Here is a 24725-nt window from a genome sequence, read left to right as displayed (position 1 = left end):
GTTGAAACAACACTCTCAAAACTTCCTTCATCGACGTTGGCATCCTAAACCTTTCCATGAGACATGCACTAAGTATGAACAATATTATAACACAAGTCTAAGACTTGTGTGAAGTCTAAACTAACTAAAATGTCATTCCCTTGAGTAGAAAGGAACACAACACTTAAAGAACAAGTAATTCATAGCGATATCAATGAATTACAAATAACTTATCAACTTTATTAGCTAAATTTACACTCTTTAAGGCATACAAATTCGCAAGTCAAATTATGTTGGTATGACACACACCATTACAATGTAGAATGTCCTATATGCCCCTGCAGAAACCGTAATATTTGGGGAATAGAGATTGATGTATCATTCTCAGCCTTGGTACACAATCTTGCCACGACAAGTAAACTTCCAAGTTCTTTGGAATCATAACTATCACCAAGATCAGTGTCCACCATCTTGTGGATTGAATAGGCAAATCCAGATTCTTGGATCCAATGGACAATTTCAGCTTCATTCAGCAATGATTGCCCAGTGATAAGCTCAAGAAGTAGCATTCCGAACTGGAAAACAAGTCTCCTATTTCTCTGTTCAGTGTTATCTGTCGGAAACTTCAATTCCTACTATTAGTACGAGTATTTGTATGTAAGCACAGCAAAGCTACAAGTGTAAGAGCCTGACCTTCAGAAGAAGTGATATTTGATTCACCGTTGTAGATTAAATCACAATCGGCAAAGACCACATCAGATAACTGAAACAAAAGTTCAGTAGTAGCTACTACATAGTTCTTTTTCTACTTAGCCAAAAGGTACATAAACTCACATAAGAAAATATGCTTTCCAAAAGAGGTAGGACGCCTAATGTGGCGGAAAAAATTTACCTTCGCGACAAAGTTCTCATCCAAGAATATGTTGTTTGAGCTGATGGACACATTGTATACAGGAGGTTCACAGAAATACTGAAGGTACTCCTGCATAATTAAGGGGAGGTAAATTTTTGTTTCAGTGAAAGTAAATTAGTGATTGAAGATCTTCACTCCCAAGTATGGCTGTTGAGCATATCTCGTAAAAAATTTGTCATTCTGATCAGATACCCACCAGAGCAGCTGCTATGTCAATAGCAATCTGTAATCTAGTTCTCCAGTTCAAGGGTGTTTTCAGTGGGTCTGTCGGAAGCGAGTAAAATCATGAGAAATTACAAGCAATGCTATAGATCTAACTAAACATAATCTTACCATGAAGGTAATCCTTCAGCCTTCCATTTTCCATATAGTCAAAAACAAGAAACCTAAGCAAAATATGGCATGGTACAATGAGAAACTTCAGTATACTCGGACCTTATCAATTGGCCTAATTGAGAGATCCGACCGAACCTATGCTAAGTACTCATACCTGTCTTTGCCTTCACAGAACCCTTTGAGCCTGACGAGATGACGATGATGCAAGCGCCCCAAGAGTTGGACATTTTTCAAGAAGGAACTATTCTGTAGTTGGTGTGATCTTACTCTTCTAACAGCACCAACAAGTCCATTAGGAAATTGAGCTTTGTAAATTGTTCCCTGAGGACCACTTTCAAGAATCACACCGAAACCACTAGTTGCCTTGTTGATCTGCTTGTATGTAAAACTCTTCACAAATGGTATGCCTTCATTAAGAAGATAAATCATTACCAAGCTTTCCATCAGTCTACAAATAATATAGGTACAATAGATAGTGACTTCAGAGCAATGATTAAATCAGCTATCATTTGATTTGCGCTTAATGGAATTATTGAAATGACAATTATCTAACAGGAAAAGGTCTTTAGGAAACAATTTGTCCTGTATTCTCCTAATAACACAATAGTACTCCCAATCACTTCCTAATAATGCAAACTCAGTTAACTTGGAGTAAGAATCATCATATTGGAAATGTGTTCTCTCTGATACTGTATGCCTTCAACAATTTTGCAAAATAGCATGTGCAGAAGTATATAAGAGAGGAAAGAATTTATCAATTATACTACCAGTATGTGGTATCAGTGTATACTGAAACCCTGACACTCATGTCTTTTACAATGTTTTTGAAAACCAGTTGGAAATTGATTAAACTATTAGTATTGGGTAGACACTCTGAAACCTTACAACTCAGTATATTCAAGAAAAGTGAGAATACAACAAATTCTATAAAGTTATATGGTTTGAAATGAATGATCAGATCAAGTGTACAATGACTAATATCTCGAATATGTAACCTCCAGGATTAGTCGGGCGAAACCCAGACACCAGCATCTATATCTCGAATATGTAACCACCAAACTTTCCGATACATCAAGGAGCAACCAAAGCCTGTAGCAGCAGCAAAAGCTGCTAAATTGGAGCAAAAAAAGAAGAAATGGCGATTTTTTTTTTCAAAAACGAAAAGAAAATACTAATTTGGAAAACTCCGTCGTCATGACAAAAAGCACCTTCTGCAAGGGTATCTACAAGAAGGAATGGGCACAATTTCGGCAAAATCCGACAATTCTTGCCCGCAATTTCCACCAAATTCCAACCACGGGAAGCAGAAGAGCAAAAGAAGCAACGTCCAAAGCGCCAGGAAAAATCGGAACTTTACCTGACCTCGACCGGAGGCGCCACCGCCGAGATTAGCGCCTTCATCCGTCGGAGCAATCGGTGCTCCATCACGGATCGATCCCAGGCCGGAGTTTTCCCGAAGTGATTCGGAATTACACAGCCAAGCGAGCTGGGAGAGAGAGCAGGAAAGGAGGAGGAGGAGGAGGAGGAGGAGGGCAAAGGGAAGGCTCCAAGGCCAATCAAGATCGATTTGGTCCACCATTTATTTGTTCTCCACCTGCGATCAAGAGAGAGAGAGAGCGAGAGTGGATGAGGATCTTCTTTTCTTTAACCGCCAGCCAACCCACGTTCTACTTTTACATCTTTCGCCACTCATTCACTGCACTTTCATTTTGCCTACAATTTATCATTTTTAAATTAAAATAATCTCTAATAAATTTTTTCTTCTTATTTTTAAAAAAATAAGATGCCTTTGTAGCACATCAGTACTGATAACAAGATTTAAAAAAACATGAAGAGAATGTTTATATATATATATATATTATGAGATAATGAAATCGATTGCACATTGGCACTCGATGATGTGTCGGATTCCGTATGTATCGAATTGAGTACCCAGGTTTGTTGTCGGCCGCGTTTTCGATACATTGCGCAGGATACCATCCGGTTGGAATCCGTCGGCCGACACGCCGACAAGCGCGGCGCATGGCACCCGAGCCGATGGTCGACGGCTGACGGTAGCCGAACGACGCGACGAGGGCGGCGACAGCGATAATCGGATTTATTTGGAAGTCAGATCTGGCGCACAATCGTATGATGGACGGTAGATCGCGTCTTGATATCATATATATATATATATATATATAAAAGAGAGATGTGCAATATTACTCCCCGTCATTCGCCTGTATGTATAATTGGTAGCTCCCGGTCTCTTACTACCAACTACAGTTTCTCAATTTACCTCCTCACAGATGATCCTGGAGCCAACCGCCCGGTGGTATTCCACTAGCCCCTCCCGGGGCATAACTCAGAATTGGTTAACAGGCCGAACAGAGTTGTAGCAGACTCCTCACCAGGCCGAATCTCGAGAAGTCAAAACAATGTCGCCTTTATCAGTGCCCTGACATGTCAGCTTCTCGATTTACCTTCTCAGGACGGTCGTGGGACCGATTGTCCCGGGCTAACTCTTACAAATTTTTTTCTTGAGTACTCTCGGGGCATAATTGAGTTAGTTACGACGGGTGAAATCTAAGTAGATAAAGGTTTCTCGATCTGACACAATGTCCTCGTCCGTCGTGACTAACTGCAACTTCCCGATTTATCTCTTCGCAAATGGTCGTGGGACCGCCCGGGTGGGGCCGCTGGACGTGGGATTCCACCCTTTGACTACAACTTCTTAATTTACCTCTTCATAGATGGTCATAAAACTCATCGAGGCGAGGAATGCCCTCCTCCGTCATAGTCAACTGGCAGATTCCACCTCACAAATTTTTCGCTGAAGAGTGCCCCGAGGTTTGGTAGAATTAGTTATTGCAGAGCAGATTTGTTGAAGTGAATAAAATCAAATTTCGATAAAGCCGAAGTAACATCCTCCTCTTGTAGTGACTAATTATAATTTTCTCATTTACTTTCTTATATATGGTCGTGAAATTGATCGTGTAGAGTCACTTGACTGACTGATTTCACCTTTTGTGAAGTATGTATGATTGAGTGCAGTTCTAAATGCTCGTATTATATTTTGAAATGCTCCACATACTCAATCGTGTATACAAATACACATGGAAATACGTGCAATATATAAATATTTATTTACTATTAATAATTTTAATTATTAATTCTTTATTTATTTATCCAGGTACTTTACCACTAATCAAATCTTAGGCGAGGTTAATTAAACTGATTTGGATCTTCCTAAAATCATAAAAGAAATAATTTATATTTGATATATTATTTCAACGATATCTCATTTAAATTAGTACACTCTAGTTCATTTAGATGAATAAAATTAAAAGGCACATTAATATTATTCTGATTTACCTTTAATTTCATCAAATTAATAAATGTCACCTTTGTCTCTTTATTTGTTTGATTATAACAATTTTCATTCTTTTTATTTTTTCTAAACTATTTTCCCTTTTCATATATATATATATATATATATATATATATATATATATATATATATATAAATATATATATAAAGCCGTTTATGCTCAAGAAATTTCAAAATAAATAGATTATGACCTCACTCATGTTGTTATTTTCTTTACATATTTAAAATCATATTAAAAAAAGAGATGTAACAAATGATTTTATTAAAAGGCCCATTACTATTTTACTTGTAATATAAAAAACAAAATTAAGTTCCTTATAAATATAAATTTGTAAATATTTTTTAAAAATAACAATTGGACTAATCATGCATATTTTTCTTGACTTCATTCTTTTCCTTTTTTATTTTGTTTTATTAGAAAATTATGATGACATGGCATTTGATTTAGATTTATTTATGTTATATCAGACAATGAAATATTTTGTAAGATATATAAATCTATACATCTAAATAGAATATACCCTTTATTTTATTGACAATTGAAAGATTGTTTCTTTTAGCAATTAAATTAAATATGGTTTTTCTAAGTAACATCAAAAGAATAAGAATATGAAATAATCCTTAGCTTAAAGAGAAAACAAAGAACAACTTCTCTTTTTTTTCCATCTGGTTGGGAATCTTCTTTGTCTCTAATTTAGTCTTCCATCCTATTATTGTCTTTGTTTATTTGTTGATCATGTAAATTACTTTTACTTTATCACAATTATCATCATTAACTCTTCCATTAAATTCTTAAATTTACAAAACAAATTGAAATGATAAACTTATTAGATCCAATGGAATCTATAAATATTTCTAAAATGATATGATATTGTCTTTGGGTTCATACCTTAGTATAATGTCACATTTTATAACCCCAAGATTTTTTCATATATTTCCAATGTGAGACTTTGATTATATCCCAACAATCTACCCCTTAAAGAAAGGACCCTTGGAGCCCCCTTAACGGTCCTAACGGATCCCTTATTGGTCCGGATCCCAACGGAAAAAAGATCCTAACGGAGCATATAGACTTACTCTGATACCACTGTTAAGGTCCGATAAAATCCATATATATCTCCAAAATGGTATGATATTATCCACTTTGGACCCACACCCTCATGATTTTATTTTTAAACTTTACCCAAAAGACCTCATACTAATATAGATATTTCTATCTTATAATCTCAGAATCTTTTTCATATATTTCTAATGTGGGACTTTGATTGTATCCCAGTATAGCTATTAAAAATTCATTGATATAAATCATGCACATATTTTATTTATATAAAAAATAAAATTTAAAGGTTTAATATCTTTCACATATAATTTTAAAATAATTATTGACCTATATTCATAATTTATACTTCAATAAGTTAGTTAATATTTATTAACATATATTTTAATTATATTTGTTTAATCTCTAGTATAATTACATTTGAAATAATCATGATTTGAAATAATAAAAATACATAACATAATAAAATACCATATAAAATTTTCCCTGAATATAATATTTTTTTGTTGAAAATATAAATATTATTTATTAAAACAAAAGATATGTACATAAATACATTACTTACTTTCTTCTTAATCTACTTACTCATTTTTCAAATCCTTCAAATGCAGAAAGAACTATTGAGACTTGGTTTATAATATTTTTAAATTTAAATTTAAATAATTTAAATTTAAATTTCATCTATGACTTTTTTTTAAAATTTGAAATTCAAATTTAACTTAATTTGCCACCTTTATACTCAATTAAAAAAAACTATGTAGTTGATAAAGTAGCATTAAATAACTATTATACAACAATCATTATCCATTGGCTTAATGGATCAAATAGAAGCTTACTTTCAATTTAAGAATCTTTGATAGTACGACAATTCATTGAAGGACGCATTTAAAGTTATATAATTTTTAAAGAGTACGTGGCAGTTTTAAAAGTTCCAAATGACGCATTTATTTCTGATGATACCTCTTCTGTCTTACAGCCTTAAATTAAAGGAAAAAATTATTATTTTTATTTAAATCGAATTAATCGAACTCAATATAAAATAAATAAAAACTTAATTATTACACGAAGGAGATTCATACAAAATGAAATTTAAATGCTCATTTTTTTTAAATTTTCGTAATTAAAGTCATCATCATCTCCTAAAGTTATCTATATATATTTTTTAAAAATTAGAATTTTAATAAAAATTAAAAAAATAAAATACAAAAGAAAGTTAATAAAAATTATAAAATTAAAGAAATATTAATAAAAGTAAAAAATAAAATTTATTTGTATTTTTATATTTTTAAAATAATAATTACAAGAGGAAAAAATTAAATTAAAAAAATCAAAATTTCAAAATTAAATAACTAAAAACAAATAAATTACTTTGATGTTGTTTTCAATAATTCATCACCATTTTAGTGCTGATTTCATCAAAAATATCACGATCTTTGTGTTGATTTTTTATAATAAATACAATTTGATGTTAGTTTCCAAAGATTAACATCACTTATTATTCGAATATCAAAATCAATGTGAATTATTGATATCATTTTAATACTTATTTTCAAAGATCAATACTATTATGATGCTATTATTCGAATATGAGAATCAAAATTTAAAATTTTAAAAATCTTTTGAGTACTTTTGAGAATACTTTCAAATTGACAACTCAATGCACATTTAGATTTTGAAGCAAAAACTACTAATTTAGAATAAGTCCAACAAAATTTGTTAGATCCATAAAAATTCATTGATAAATCTATGAGATTTAAATTTTTAAAAAATTGACATGTACAAAAAGAGCATAATATATGGAAGGCATTTATGATGTGGAATTTTGATTTGACACCCCTACAAAAACTTATGGAGTCATGCACTACAAGAATACTCTAAAATAATGACAGAATTAGCGACGTAATTAAGTTTTTGTCGTTATTTTAGCGACGAAATTAAATTTGTAGCTAATTTAACGACGAAATTAAGTTTTCGTAGATAATTTAACGACATAATTAAATTTTGCGCTAAATAACGATAATAAATATCCGTCGCTAAATTAGTGATAGAATAAGATTTTGTTATTATTTTAACGACAGAATTAATTTTCCATAGCTAAAATATTTATCAAATTTAATTTCATCGCTAAAATAACAGTGCATTTAAATATCCGTTGCTAAAATAGCAGCATTTTTTTATTTTAGAATTATCTTTCCAAATTTTTCTTGTTCTTCCCTCCCGGCTTGATCAACTCTCTAAGCCTCTATCACCATGCTCCTCTCCTCTCCTCTCCGACCGTGATTCCTTTGTTACACTCCTCTCCTCTCATTCATCTCCTCTCATCCGGTCAGCCCTGATCCTAGCAAAACTCCACCGCGTCCTCCGCCGGGGCAAGCTCAGCCGACTGTGAGCTTTGCCGCAAGCTCTGCCGGCTGCGAGCTGAGACCCAACAACAGTCCTAGCCGCCAACTTAGCCAATGGCGAGCTAAGCCCCGGCCTTAGCTCTAGCCGTGAACTTTCATGCCATTTTGTCATTTCATGCCATGTTTTTCCAGGTTGATGTTGATTTGGCTCTTTCTGCACATGCCAATGCTCGTCGCTGGTATGTATTGACAAGAAAAGAAGAAACGACAGGCAAATAAGGAAGACATAACTATATATTAAGGCACACGAGAAGGCTTTCAAAGCTGCTGAGAAGAAAACAAAACTTCAACTTGCTCAGGTATATATATAAAGCCCTATATTCTAAGCCCTATATAACACGAACTTTCACAGATTCATGTTAGAGCTTTTGTTCTTTTCTATATATATATATATGCTTTAATGTTTTGTTTTAATTGGTTCACAGATCTAATCTTATAGTTGTGATACCTCAAATAAATTTAGGGGTTAACTTAGCTTGTAATAGAAATTGGAATTTACATGTTTAGGATGCATACAAACTAATCAGCATGACTTGTCTGTGAGACTGTGAATAGTAGCTAGTTGTCTGTCTCTTGCTAATTTCTTTTTTATGAAACTTTTAGTAAAAAAATTCTACAACTATTATTTACATTGAGCAACTTGCACTACAAAAATAATCAGCATTAGCAATAGAATATTATATTGCTATTCCATTGCTAAAACACGTTAATTAGCGGATTAATGACGAAATATTTCCGTCACTTTTTTTTTGTCGGTGATATCATCATTGCGATGGAATTTCCGTTTAATTAACAATAAAATTAAATTTCCGTCACTAATTACCGATGACGTTTTAATTCCGTCGCTAAATTTAGCGATGGAGTTATTTAATTCATCGCTAAGGTTAGCGACTGAATTTTAATTTCCATCATAAAATTTTACGACGGAACGATATATTTCCGTCGCAATGATGGCAATTGGAATCACTGTTCCTTCAATGTTTTAGCGACAGATAATTATAATTCCGTTGTTACGTAGTGACGAAATTATAATTTTCTATCGCTAAGTAAAAAAAAATATTTTTTTGAAAAAAATTAAAGACAGAATTTAAATTTCTATCACTAATTTTCTATATTTTTTTAAATTTTTTTTTATTTAGTTGAATTCCCTGTTTACATTTTCATCAATAATATACAATCTAATTCAAATGTCAATTATCACACTACTATAACATTACAACCCAACTGTCAATCACAAAACAGTTGAAAGAAATCATAATCAAAAGAACTACAACAATCTGAATATAAATATATAAATACAAAAATACATATACAAATATCTCAATACAATGATACTGTATCAAATATTTAAATATAATAAAATTAAGAAAATATCTAAACTAACCGAGCCAAAATATCCAATCCGATAAAGAATATTTTTTAAATCAATAACCAGTGTTGAAGAAACTGATCTTCATGAAGCTGAATCATATGAATGGTCACAGCGGAGGACGTTTTGGTGCTACTACTGCAGTTCAACATGCAGTCTAAAGGATAAAGCACAAGTTTCGATGGACTTTGATACAAACTATTTACATAATGATACATGCAAACATAGTAAAATTTTGAATTTGAAAAATTATATTGTTAATTGGAGTTTAAACCACTGACAAATCTTATCTAAGTTCCCTTGAAAAGGAGAAGCAAATCATCTCATGAGCATGAAGTCATCATGAGCAAATCCTAAGGAGTAAGAGAGAAATTTTCTCTTGTTTTGATTTCCTTTTTCAGTAATTTGGAAGAAAGTAATGGTTCTTGTCTGCCTGAATACTCTGTCCAAATTGGCAAACAAGAAGAAAATTACATCTGCTACAAAAATCAGTCTGCATTTGTGCAGAATGTATTTTACAGTATTAAAGATGAAATGTGAATATTGCAGGGAAGAACTGCAAAGTTAACAATCAATGCAGTGCATCCAGGGATAGTGAAAACTGGAATTATAAGAGACCGTGAAGGCTTGATATAGGTTTAGTGTCTCATGAACATACTTTGCTGACTGCTATGGAAATTCTTGCTCAAATCTAGTAATATTTTGTTTCAGGAAAGCTATAAGATTCTCAAAAATTACAAAGCATTTTAACTACTAATTTTGTTGAATTAAGATAATAAATGTATAATTTTACAAAACGAAAACGAAGCATCCCATAAAAATCATGGAAGAACGAAATCACGATGAATATAACTGCCGCTGGGAAAATTCATGTGGAACATTTGATGGTCCATCTGAAAATAAAAAAGGCAGATCTGATTTCTGAAACGCATCTATTTGCATGTGCTAGCTTGTAGCTTTCAGATAAAAACCACTGGCGATCCATAATGCAGTCAGTATGAGTTAAAGACCAAGCGATACGCTAGCGATTGATCTTTGCAAAATGTGGCCGGACTGCCCACTGCATGTCGCAGTCCGATTGGAAGTTTTTGCACCATGGGGAAAAAATGTATGAGAATATATAAAACCACGCAGAGACATAGAAACAAGAGGAGGTGGTGGCGGCGGCGGAGAGTGGCGCCGGCTAATGAAAAATCAAGCATCAGAATCAATACACCCACAAAACCAAAACCAGAATTGGCGCAAAATCAAAACCAAAACCAAAACCAATTGCAACAGTTATGTCAATCACTACACCCACAAAACCAAAAGCAGAAGCATCAAAAAGCGCAGGCAAGAAAGCTACAAATACCCAGCAATTAGAAATCAGAATTGGCACACTACAGTGCCTGACTGATTTCACTGTAGGGGATCGATGGATCGGTGCTCAAGATCAGCCGCATCGGCGATGAACTTTGTAGGAACAGCGGGGGCAGAAAAGGCAGCGTTGGGAAGAACGCGGCCGCAGGCGAGGCGCGGTGGCAGGACAGCAGGGGATCGCGAGAGCACACGGGGAGGGAGAGGGGAAGGCAACGGTTGGGCAGAGGGCTGCGGGTAGAGAAGGGGATCGCGGGGAAGGAAGAGGAGGCGCAGCAGGGATCGCGAGTTAGGGCAGTCGCGATCGCGTGGTTATAAAAGAATTCCTAATGGGTTTAGGTTATCGGGCTTTAAGAGCCTTTTAACAATATACATCTATGTTTTAACATTATACATCTATGTATATTATCAATAATATTTTTTAATCTTTTTTAACAATGTACGTCCGTGCGCGCTGTCAATAATATTTTTTTTAATCCCTTTTAACAGCGTACATCCATGCGCGATGTCAATAGTACTTTTTTAACAGCATATATTCAATACATGCTGTAAATACTTGTTATTTGTGCGCTGTTAATTGTAAAATATGAAATATTATCCGCAGCGCACTTGATTAGGCGCGCCGTAAAAATTATTATTAACAACACACTATAATTATGCGTCGTTGATGACATGCTGCGGAAAGTCAAATTTATTGTAGTGTGTTACACCGCATATACACCGACTTCGTAAGAAGTGTGGTAGTCTCGACCTTTTCGTTTAAGGCAAATCAATTTGCTAACTCCTTATTAAAGGTTTTGTCATCCTTATTGTTAGTTATCAAACCCCTAATAGATTCTGAAATAGACATCTTCATGATTGCAATACTCATGAGATTCGACCGCTCTCAGTTTTCAACGATCATCTTTTCATTCGCTGTGGAATCACTAAATAAAGGTGTAGGGCGATTGTGCTTAAAAGTAAAGTCTAGATCCATGCAGTATAGTAATACCATGATATACTCTTTCTATTGATTATAGTTTGTGCCAGTAAGCATAAAAATATTATTCAAATTGGCAAATATTGAGAGTGTTATATAAATAAAAGCAAAGAACATAACTCAATTTAACAAATAAGATAGGTATCTTTATAGTTGTGCAGTAATAAAATGCAACAAACAAAACATGCAACTTTATGGGCATTCATTGAAATATTTAGTGCAACATTATATTAAATCTTTGGCTTAAAATGTAATTTTATAATGGTACTTTTCAAATAACTCATAATTACCTTCATTTGTCACATAACACTCTTTCCTTTGAGTCAAAGCATTATGCACATGATACTTTATTTATGAGTCTTCTTAGTTAGCTTATGTTTTCAACTATCACTCATAATACTTCTAATTGGTCACATAGTGCTTTTTCTTTTGGGCCGACATACTACGTGCATGATTTCGAAGTCAGACTAGATTTATGAGCTTTCTTAAACATACATTCGGTTTAAAGAATGACTTTCCTTTGGGCCAACCATCTTTACCATGGATATACATCCATTTACACAAATACTTCTAGCCTCCCTTGTAATTCTCGTTGTGCGATAGTATTGACTCAACTAAGTAATAATCGCGAAGAAGAATACATGAAAACTATTGAAAACGCAACTAATCAGTTATTAATCGATTAGTATCAACTATCAGTTGATTGATACACTGCTCAATTGATTTTCGACAGGTAGCAATCGATTGATACTCTTTATGTGTCAATTCCAATACACAACAATCGATTGGTACATGACAGTTGAGTTCCTTGATTGGAAGACTTTTGTTTGCGAGTTCATTCATCCTAATCGATTGACGCCTCACAACAATCGACCGTGAACACCAGTCGAACCCACCCATCGATTTGGAGACCTTCTGTGGACAACCCAACAAACTGTAATCAATTAGTCTTCAAGGCAATCGACTCGTGAACACCAATCAAATTGCCTAATCGATTCTGCGACCTTCTGCATTCGACTCGAGACTCAATAATCGATTAGCTCCTCATAACAATTGATTGACTAGTGAATACCAATTGAATCCACCAATCGATTAGGAGACCTTTTGTGGACGACCCAGCAAACTGTAATCGATTGGACTTCAAGGTAATTGATTAGTGAACACCAGTCAAACTACCTAATCAATTCCACAACCTTCTATATTCGACCTGAGACGCAACAATCGGTTGGCTCCTCATGACAATTGATTGGTGTTAACCAATCAAACTGCCCAATCGATTTTAGACCATTCTATCTCCAATCTCAGGTTCAACAATCGATTAATCCATATGACAATCTATTGGTGACAACCATTCAAACTGCCTAATCAATTTCAGACCATTCTGTGCGTAACTCTAAGCTCAACAATCAATTGACATCTTATGACGATCGATTGGTGTGTATCAGTCGAACTCACCAATAGATCCCATACCATACTGTGCCCAATTTTATACCCAGTAATCGATTGATGAGTTTCATCAATCAATTGGTAGTTGAAAACTTGATTTTTGCACATGATTTTTTCTGCTCGAAAACCCTAAAATCGCGTCATTATTTGCATTCTTCATGGATAATGAGAAAAAATTGATTACTAGGTTAAATCCTAACCTATCCATTCTCCATTCGATGAATATGTATCAATTTGATGCTCCACAATGGAATCGAATGCCAAAATGATGCATATTTTTTAAATTGTCGAAAATAATCCTTACGCCTTAAAAGACTAATCCTAAGCTCTGATACTAATTGAAAGCATATTGTTCAGCCAATACACCGTGGATGGTTCCAACACCGATTCAAGGATTGTCGGCGTGCACACTCCTGAGATAAGGTTGTGGAGAGTGGAGAAGAGACTTGCAAAACACTCAAAAAGAGGGTTAGAATGACACCGGGGGTGGGTCCCGGTAAGCCACTCCGACGATTAAGTTAGGGTTCGACACGAGAAAGAAGTTTAATAACTTGGAGAAATTAGGATTAATGTGTGTGTACTTCTGCCCATGGATATAGGCCACCTTTTTATAGTAGTCGATGTCAGACTCAGTTTTAAGAAACATTCTGAAATACTTGTTCTTATTTAGAAAGATCCCTTCAATTTTTATAAGTTTGGTGAATATGCTCTTATATTTCCCGAAGAGATCGTCATGTGATCTTCGAATTATACGGGAGCATTATCTTCCTTATGATAAGGTTAAGATAAGAATCCCACATGAACACCGGGGCTCGTATCACGAGGTCGGCACATGATACAAGAAAAATACCGAGACCGAGGCAAGAGGTCAGCATGCAGTGTAGGAAGCATACTGAGACCAGAGCAAGAGGTCGGCATACGATGCAGGGAGTATGCCGAGACCAGAGCAAGAGGTCGGCACATGATGCAGGCAACATGCTGAGACCTGAGCAAGAGATCGACACACGATGTAGGAAGCACACCGAGATCGGAGCAGGAGATCGGCACATGATGCAGGAAGCATGCCGAGACTGGAGCAGGAGATCGACACATGATACAAGAAGCATGCCGAGACCTGAGCAGGAGGTCGGCACATGATGTAGGAAGTACGCTGAGACTGGAGCAGGAGGTTGACATATGATGCAGGAAGCACGCCGAGACCAGAGCAGGAGGTCGGCACATGATGTAAGAAGCATACCAAGATCGGAGCAGAGGGTTGGCACATGATACAGGCAACATGTCGAGACTAGAGCAAGAGGTCGACACATGATGCAAGAAGCATGCTGAGACCGGAGCAGGAGGTCGACACATGATGCAGGAAGCATACCGAGATCGAGCAGGAGGTCGGGCTCGGATTCATGAATTAATCTCAAAAGTTAATTAATAATTATGCTTACCCCACCTTCCTACATTTCTCTAAACCTCCTCTCCATATGTTGTCCATGTAATCACTAAAAAATCCCATCGGATCATAAGCCTTCCGATTTAGTCAAGTTGAAGGAGGCAAAGTCCGACTGACTGACTTAATTTGAGTTATGTATCTTCGGGTTACATATCTTCTTCTTAAAGCACTGTTGTTAGTAAGGACTACCATCGTGTCTTATAAGGTCTTAATGATAGTATCAATAGGTTATATTAGTTCCTTACCCCTTTAATCACCTCATTGGACGACCTTATTTGAATTAGTATCACATCTTTAGATCTAGACCCCAAGGGCAGGGATTACATTTTGATTGGGTTAGAATAATATCTGCCATCCATTTTTTTCACCATTGGATTAGATAATAAAAAAACCCTAATACACTCGACCCTTCACTTATTTTCTGCCTTCGTCTTCTTCCTCCGATTACCGGTGTCGCTACTTTAACCCAATAAGTCTAGACTGTTGATTTTCTTTCCTTTCTGTCTCTCGCGTCATCCCCATACCCTCATGGCTATGTCCATCCCCTAGTACGAGACTCAACAATCTTTGTTTTCCTTAGGCGACTACCTACTGCTTTGAGAACAATATGACATTCCTGTAGATCATAAGATTAGGATCCCTTTCCCAGAGCATCGTCCCCATGAACCCCCTCTGGGATATACTACTTTCTTTCAAGATCAGTTGGCGGGGGGTTTAAGGTTTCCTATTCCTCCCTTTCTTCAAAACCTAGCTACCTATTTCCAGTGCTCTCTGTCTCAACTGGCTCCTAACTCATATCGCTTAATCTGTAGTGCTTCCATAGTTTTCCAAATTTACTAGATTCTTTTTGACTCCCCTACATTTCACTACTTCTGTTATCCCAAACGAGGAGATCTCGGGGTCATCTACTTTGCTGCGAGATCAGATTGTAATTTTTGGCTAAATACCCGACCTCTCATAAGGGATCAAAAAATAGATATTTTTTTATAAGGCCACCCCAATCTTACACCTGGCCGACCTTTTGACATTCTGAACCACCTCCCCAACCAACCTTAGGTTAGTATAGACTAGAGTCTTCATTTTTGGTAGCCACTAGCATCTTATCAGACCTTAAGTTTAATGTAAATTCATTGGTAGATAACGAGGCTCTTCTATATCGAGCCGGCCTAAGCCTTAATGTCGTTCAACTGGAGGTCTCACTAAGTAAGCTCTTCTATTCTTACAAAGTTTATTTTTATACTGACTAAATTTTCTTTTCCTATTGCAGGAAAAATCATGTTGAATGCTTCAGTTAGCAAACACCTGAAGTGGGACCTTACTACCATCGACAGTTGGTGGGTCTCGGAGGATGCAGCTGAGTCCTCGGCTGCCGAAGCAAGAATGGATGTGCTAAAGGATGGTACTCCATTTGAGGTTGTGGCCATAACCCCGGGACCTGGCAGCTCTTCTCAAGACAACGATAAAGTTCTGAACTTACCTACTCCTGAGACCTCTGCCCTGGAGGCACTATCAGAAGCCATCAGAGAAACCCGCTCAAAGAAGAGGGGTAGAGAACAAAGTGAAAAGTCTGCTGAAGACAGGCTTGAGCCGGGATAGAGAGAGGCTCCTATTAACGTTCCAGAGACTCAGGGTGGCTTATCTGAAGAAATCCCTCTAGTGGTCCCTCCCCTGAGATCTCTACCTCCCGAGACTACGACCAAGAACAGACATGACAGAGGAAAATCCCCCGCCACTACTCTAAGACAACTTCAGCCCCTCCTTCGTCTTCGAGGCCAGACAAAGAGACTGCGCTGACTACCACCCGCCCTCCTCGAGCTCCTCGAGGTACTTTCGAGGAGAGACGACGCACTACCCCCGAAGAAAAAGAAGAACAAGCTCGACAATCTCTAGACGATATTTGTCGGTACGTGACGGAGGTCTTGCCTTGTATGGACACAGAAATTTTATGTGAACACTTAAATGATTCATTGGCTAAGTAAGTATCTTTTATAACTTCTTAATACTATTTTGTAGGATGATGACATTAATATGGTAATATGATCAGATTTGAAAGGAGTACCGAGAGCTGGGTCGTCGTATCCCTTTGATGGCCTCCGCCTGCCGACAACTCGAGGCTCAAGTAGCTAAGCTAAAAAATCAGTTGAAGAATCCCCCTAGAGATATTGAGGAAGCTAGAGCCCGTGCCAAAATAGAAAAGACCCGTCTTGATAGTGAAGAGGCCCGAACTGATGCAAATAAGGCTATGGCGGAGGTTGGAAAGTTAAAGAAAGACGCCGAGCTTCGGACTATGAAACTTCAGCAATTAGAGAAAGACTTAGAGAAGGCTCAGGCGACTCTCAAATCATACCAAGAAGAGGTGTCAAAGGCCAGAAAAGAGACTAAGTCATATAAGGAAGAGAAGACTAAAATGGAAGCTGATCTAATTGCCAACCATTCACAATAAGGGGAATTACGCCAAGATCTGTGCGAGGCTGTGGCTAGAAGGCAAGACTTGGAACTACAACTTTCTGAGGAAAAGAAACAGAAAGAGCAGATATTTTCTGATCGAGACAAAGTATTGTTTGACCTGCACTGGACTAGTAAATAATTGACAGATCTGAAGGAGGATGAAGAAAGGATATGGCAAGAGAAGAAAACTGCTTTCTTAACTTCCCCTGAGTACTATGAATTGCTGGGAGCTAAAACCAGCAAAATGTTAAAGTATGATTTTGAAAGAGCCGATCAACAATTACTACAGTCTGGGCTGATACCAAAAGGGTCAGACTTAAGTTTTCTAGATCCTCAGAAAGTTTGTGACAACTTGCCGGCTTCTGAAAAACAAGATTAATTTGCTACTCAGTACTTCCTTTTGTATTAGTCTATATTTTAACAAACTTTTTGCTTGACCATGTTAACTTTTTCCAAAATGGACACCATTTTGTGTATGAATCGTAACACCTAGTCCCTTTCTAGTGATGTCGAAGTGTTTGCAATTATATTAAACTAAGATCTTAACATATTGAAAAATAATGCTTATAAGGAATTGCATACCGAAGTGTTTGTGTCTACTCTGACTCGATGTGGTTAACTTACGAGGATGCGAGCTTAAGGATCAATGCTCCAGGTTTATCACAAGGTGAATCCGTGAACTCGGGGCTCGGTGTCTCAGTCTGTCGTAAGGCAAATCTTCGTGCTCGGGGCTCGGTGCTCCGACCTGTCGTAAGGTAAATTTTCGAGCTCGGGGCTCCGGCCTGTGGTAAGGCAAATCTTCAAGCTCGGTGCTCCAGCCTGTCGTAAGGCAAAACCTTGAGCTCGGAGCTTGATGTTTCGGCCTGTCGTAAGGTAAATTTTCGAGCTCAGAGCTCGGTGTTCTGGTCTGTCGTAAGATAAATATTCGAGCTCGGTGTTCCGGCTTGTCATAAGGCAAATCTTTGAGCTTGGGGCTCGGTGTTCTGGCTTGTCATAAGGCACATCTTCGAGCTTGGGGCTCGGTGTTCGGCCTATCATAAGGCAAATCTTCAAGCTCGAGGCTCGGTGTTCTGGCCTATCGTAAGGCAAATCTTCAAGCTCGAGGCTCGATGTTCCGGCCTGTCATAAGGCAAATCTTTGAGCTCAAGGTTCGGTGTTCCGGCATGTCGTAAGGCAAGTTTTTTAGCTTGGGGCTCGATGTTTTGGCCTGTTGTAAGGCAAATCTTCGAGCTCGGGGCTCGGTATAAATCTTCGACCTATCACAAGGTAAATCTTCGAGCTAGGGGCTCGGTGTTGTAGCCTGTCGTAAGGCAAATCTTTGAGCTCAGGGCTCGGTGTTCCAGCCTGTCGTAAGGCAAGTCTTCGAGCTTGGAGCTCAATGTTTCGGCCTATCATAATACAAATCTTCGAGCTCGGGGCTCGATGTTCTGTCTTATCGTAAGGCAAATCTTTGAGCTCAGGGCTCGGTGTTCCGGCCTGTCGTAAGGCAAGTCTTCGATTGTTGGTGCAAGGTGCACTAGGTCTGACCCTAGAGTTTCGATGTTTGATAATACACCTAGGTCTGGTCAGTTTGACCAAGGGTTGATCCAAACATGACCTAATGTTTGGATGTGAGTGAAGTCTAGTCAGGTCAGTTTGACCAGAAGACTAGCGAGAAGTCCTAGTCGGTTAGACCAGGCAAGGAGAAGTCCTAGTTGAGGCTAGACAGGGAAAGTCCTAGTTGAGGCTAGGTAGGGAAAGTCCTAGTTGGAGGCTAGGCAGGGAAAGTCCTAGTTGGAGGCTAGGCAAAGGCAAGTCCTAGTTTGGAGGAGTCTAGGTGAAGTCTTAGCAAGGATCAAGTGCACCAGATGCAAGTCCAGGCAGGTCAGGTGGACCAGATGCATGGTGGCAGGTCAGGTGGACCAGATGTCTGGTGGAAGTCTAGGCGGTCAGGTGGACCAGTAGGTCTAGCAGCAAATCCTGGGAGTCGAGGATCGAGGCTAAGCGAAAGTCCAACAAGTCTGGAGGACTTGGTTGGCAGGTAAATTCTCCCGAGTGGAGTGGGTAAAGGCGCATTCCTAGTGTGGGAACAGTAGGCGTCAACTAACCAGGATTTCATTGGAAATCTAAAGTTAGACCCACAGGGTAAGGCTTAGGTTGCTTGTGTGTTTGTATGCTTGTCTTGCAGGAACCAGGAGCTGGAAGCAAGATGGAGAAAGCATAAGTGGAGCAAACAGAGGCAGCTGAACCAAGCCCGGGTCAACTCAAGGTCAAACCTGAGTCAACTGGATCCAGGCGCCTAAAGATTTCCAGGCGCCTGGATGGTCCTGCGCCCCTATCTCTTCCAGGCGCCCCTATCGAGAAGACTCAGCCCGGATAAGATCAAGAAGATCGGATCGGATCAGATCTTATCCAGGCGCCCGGATAAGGCTTCCAGGCGCTTGGAAGGGGCTATATAAGGAGGCTGAACGTGCACAACAGAAGACACAACTTCTCTACGTCATCCTTTCCATCTAGTGGTGCTGCTGAACGCGAACGGGGCAGGCTCGTGCAACTGGGGAAGTTCCAGGAGGAGTGCGCGGCGCTCAGGACTTCCAGATCGGCTTCGACACAATTGTTTGGTTATTCTTTTCTAAACTAAGTCTTACTTTTTGTACTTTATTTATTATTATTTGGACTGTAAGACGAGGTTTCTCCGCCTCCGAACAAGGTTCAGAAAGGAGACCACTAGTGGACGGGCGCCTCCCGTACATAGGCCTTGGACGTACTAACTACCTGGGGGGTTAGGAACCAAGTAAATCCGTGAGTCCCTATATTTTTACTAATTCCGCTGCTAAGTATCTTTGATAGAAACGAACGAAAACGAATGAACGAAAACGAATGAACGAAAGCATGTGCTATTCACCCCCCTCTAGCGCGCCCACAGATCCTACAATTGGTATCAGAGCAGGCCTGCTCTTGATCGGACTAACCGCCACGGGAGCAAGACGACAAAGATGGAGGGGGAGAAAGGTAAAATTTTAAAGTTCGTTTTAAATTTTATATTATTTGTTTTAAGTGCAGGGAGAGAGGACACTACAAAAATCAGTGTCCTACTCGTAAGACTCGGACGACACCACCGGCGGCAAAGGAGCAATCGATGTTAGGAGCCCGGAGGAACAAAGAGCACATCAAGTGCTTCAAGTGCCAAAAACGCAAACATTACAAGAATCGGTGCCTGGAGAGGAAGACGACGGAGAAGAAACTAGAATTAGGGGATGCGATTCCGGTAAGTTCACTAAATTATGAAAATACCCCTAGGGTTTTACATGCTAGATTTAATTTTGTTAAAAATTTAGATAATTTTGTTAAAAATTTATAAGTTAAAAATATCAATAAAAATATTTGAAATTTAGAAAATTTAAATAATAGAAAATTTTTTAAATAACTTAAAAAATTTAAATTTAAATAATTTAAAATTTAAATTTAAATTTTAAATAATTTGAAAAAATTCAATCATAAAAAAATTAAATTTAAATAATTTTAAAAAAATTAAATTTTTGAAAAATTCAAAAATAAACGTTTTAAATAATTTAACTAATTCAAATTTAAATAATTCAAATTTAAAAAATTTAAATAAATTTGATAAAATTTTAATTAAATAATTAAAATTAAATCATTTGAAAATTTTAAACTTAAATCTTATCAACAATGAAAATTCATCTAATTTTAATAAATTAATTAATAAATCTAAATTAAATAATAATTTAACTAATTCAAATTTAATAAATTCAATCATTAATAATTCAAATTTAATTAATCTAGATTTAATATAAATAAATAAAAAATTAGACCAATTCTTTAACTTATTTAATAAGATAATGATAAATTAAATAATTCAACTTTAATTAATTTAATAAATTTAAAAATTAATAAAAATTTAACCAAACAAGATAAAATTAATAACCATCAAGATAAGTTGAATAATTCAAATTTATTTAATAATTCAAAATTAAATAATCAAGATAATCCTAATAATAAGAAAAATTTAAACTCCATCAAGATAAATTTTAAAATTAATAATTTAATTATAAAAATTTAAAATTAAATCTTAAAAATTTTTACAATAAATTTTCAAACTTTAAAAATAATCATTAAAATTTAAATATTAAAAATTTAAAATTAAATAATAAAATATAATTAATTAACTATAACCGTGTACCCTTTAATTATGAAATAATTTAATAATAATTAAAAATTTAAAATTAAATCTAAAATTTAAAATTAAATCTTAATTAGAAAGTCAAAATAAATCTTAAAAATTTAAAATTAAATAATAAAATTAAAATTAATTATCATCAAGTTCCGTTTAATTTAAATCCCCAAAATTCAAATTTAAATAAATTCAATATAACTTAATCTAAAATTAAATTCCCAACCTTAAATTCAAAATTCAAAACTTAAATTTAAAAAAATTCAAATTTAAAATTAAAATTTGAAATTCAAAATTTAAAATTCAAAATTCAAATTTAAATTTAAAATTTAAAACTTAAAATTAAAATTTAAAAAAATAAACAAATTAATAATTCAAATTCAAAATCAAACAAACAAATTCAAAAATAACTTAATTCAAACAAAAAAATTTAAAAGTCATGAACTTAATTATAAAATACTTATAATTATGAAATTAACTTAAAATATTACCAAATAAAATAAGAATTTAATAAAATTTAAAGTGTGTCAAAGTGGGTTGACACATTCGCGGGTCCACACGAAATATATCAAATCAGAATTTGATACATTATTAGAAATTAAAAAATTACTTGAATTGTTTGACTCATGCATACTTACCATGTACATGCATATGTTTTATTTTAAATGCACATAAATGTCATGTCATCATATTTATTTACTGCTTAATTTAGAATGGTTAGTTAAGGATACATGAATGATTGACACTTGCTAACATAGTACCAGGGTGGGGCGAGATGATAGTACGTTAGGGAAGCTTGTTCTAGGTAGTCAAGTGGGGTAAGGAGTACCTTGCTTGGTCTGCTTAGCTAAGTGGAACTAACTGAAGCTACCTCTCCACATCCTAGACTAGTTAGACCAAGATTTCTTCAAGAAATTGATTAAGGTCATAATTTCTTAAAAAGGCTTTGTCTAAGGAAGTGGTCGTTGTTCCAATAACCAAGAAAGTCCCTTGCCTCGCCATGACTTGGAAGCTGATTTTTAAAATGTGGACTTAATTAACTGACGGTTAAACCTAAATCTAACACAAGGTCAAACACTCATTAGAACTTAACTTAAAATTAATAAAGATAAAATTGATAACTCATCTCACAAAATCCATAAGGTAACCCTTGTATGTCATGTACTGAGGCACTTAGAATGGGTGAGATGATAAGGACAATTAAAATATAAAGTTTTAAAAAACTTTTTCAAAAATTATTATAACTATTTTTATAAAAACTATTTTTAAAAAATTTGATATTTACTTGAAATTCATGCTTGCTGTGTGTATCTATAATATAATTTTTAAAACTTTATATCTTTGAAAATTGGTTGACCAACACTTAGACACAAACCTCTAGGTCAACATTAATGTCTAAGAACCCTAAGACACATAGGCAGAAAATCCTTGTGGGTAACAAGGATGTTCTAAGAGAGTGTTTAGTTGAGGGGAGGTTATTCTTGAAAGACTTTATTTTTTAAAGACCTCCTAAAAACTAAGTTAAAAAAATTCTAACATTTTGAAAACATTTTTTTAAAAACTCTTATTTTGTAAAATATTTTATAAATTATGCTTTTAACTTAGAACAACCCCTAAGACACATAGGAAGATTGCCTTGTAGTCAACAAGGAGCCCTAAGGGAGTGTCAGATTTAGGGGGAGTCCAAACTTAAAAGTTTAATTAACAATTATAAATTATTTGCTCTATTTGGTTTAGATTAACTTTTAAGACACTTAGAGATTTGATTTAGATTAACCTCTAAGACACTTAGGGAGTTTGTTTTGTGGTTAACAAGGAGCCCTAAGGAAGTGTCAGATTTAGGAGGAGGTCCAAATCAAAAGAGTAAAATTATTTAAATATTTCAAAATCCTTTGAAAATTATTTCAAAAATTATTTCAAAATTATTTTAAATATTATTTATTATTCTTTTGATTTGGGTCAAACCCTAAGACACACAGGGAGATTGCTTTGTGGTTAACAAAGAGCCCTGAGGATGTGTCAGGTAAAGGGAGAGATTCTGACTTAAAAGGATAATAACTAGTTTTTCAAAAAACTATCTATTTTAGAAATACCTACTTTTGAAAACACTATTTTTAAAAGACTATTTCAAAAATTATAAAATTTTTCAAAACTTGTTTTGAAAAACTTTTGAAAAAACAGATTATGAAAATATGTGTTCAAAACTCATTTGAAAATCTTTTGAAAATTTGATTTAAAAATTCTTTGCAAAAATCTTGGAAAATTAAAATATTGCAAAACTATTTTGAAATATATCTATTTCAAAAACTTGGCTTGAAAGCTTTTGGAAAATTATTTTGAAAAGGTTTTTTTGAAACTTATTACAAAATTTTGTGTGAAAAACTCTTTTTAAAAATTATTTCAAAATTATTTGAAATCTACTATGGTCTTTAAGAATTGTCAAGACTAAGTTGTGACCATAGGCATTACCATTATTGTTGGTGCAAAATAGAAAAAATTAATCAATCTTTTTGATGTACAAAAAGGGGAAGAAGAAACTTAAGTTAATCATATAGAATTCTCCCAGATTGTTAAACCCTGACCTGAATTAACTTAAGAAATTGTCAAACATCAAAAAGGGAAGATTGTTGATGCAAGGAGCACTAGGTCTGACCCTAGAGTTTCGATGTTTGACAATATACCTAGGTCTGATCAGTTTGACCAAGGATTTATCCAAACAGGACCTAATATTTGGATGTGAGTGAAGTCTAGTCAGGTCAGTTTGACCAGAAAACTAGCGAGAAGTCCTAGTCAGTTAGACCAGGCAAGGAGAAGTCCTAGTTGAGGCTAGGCAGGGAAAGTCCTAGTTGAGGCTAGGCAGTGGAAGTCGTAGTTGGAGGCTAGGCAGTGGAAGTCCTGGTCTGGAGGACTAGGCAGAAGTCTTAGCAGGATCAAGTGCACCAGGTGAAAGTCCAGGCAGGTCAGGTGAACCAGATGGCTATGCATGATAGGTCAGGTGGACCAAATGTCGGGTGAAAATCTAGGCAGGTCAGGTGGACCAGATGTCTAGCAGTAAATCCTGGGGTCAAGGATCGAGGCTAAGCGGAAGTCTAACAAGTCTAGAGGACTTGGTTGGCAAGTAAATTCTCCCAAGTGGAGTGGGTAAGGGCGCGTTCCTAGTGTGAAAACAGTAGGCGTCAGTCTAACCCTAGGATTTCATTGGAAATCCAAAGTTAGACCTACAGGGTAAGGCTTAGGTTGCTTGCGTGTTTGTATGCTTGTCTTGCAGAAACCAAGAGTTGGAAGCAAGATGAAGAAAGCATAAGTGGAGCAAATAGAGGTAGCCGAACCAAGCCCGGGGTCAACTCAGGTCAAACCCGAGTCAACTGGATCCAAACGCCCTAAAGATTTTCAGGCGCCTGGACAGTCCGTGCGCCCCTATCTCTTCCAAGCACCCTGATCGAGAAGACTCAGCCCGA

At 35.9% G+C, this 24725-nt stretch overlaps 2 pseudogenes; both read right to left on the bottom strand.

Annotated features, from left to right (window-relative positions):
• The window catches only part of LOC141834435 (ethylene-responsive transcription factor ERF039-like), a 2869-nt pseudogene extending 2838 nt beyond the window's left edge, over positions 1-31 (bottom strand).
• Positions 32-290: 259 nt separating this feature from the next.
• On the bottom strand, positions 291-2711 carry LOC141835400 (putative receptor-like protein kinase At1g49730; annotated as a pseudogene).
• Positions 2712-24725: the final 22014 nt, after the last annotated feature.

The sequence above is a fragment of the Curcuma longa genome, chromosome 9 (genome assembly GCF_044706935.1).
Source record: "Curcuma longa cultivar G26 ecotype Majalengka, Jawa Barat chromosome 9, ITB_CL_G26_1.1, whole genome shotgun sequence".
Taxonomy (NCBI): Eukaryota; Viridiplantae; Streptophyta; class Magnoliopsida; order Zingiberales; family Zingiberaceae; genus Curcuma; species Curcuma longa.
The sequence above is the reverse complement of the archived record's forward strand: the minus strand, read 5'-3'. Positions and strand labels throughout refer to the sequence as shown.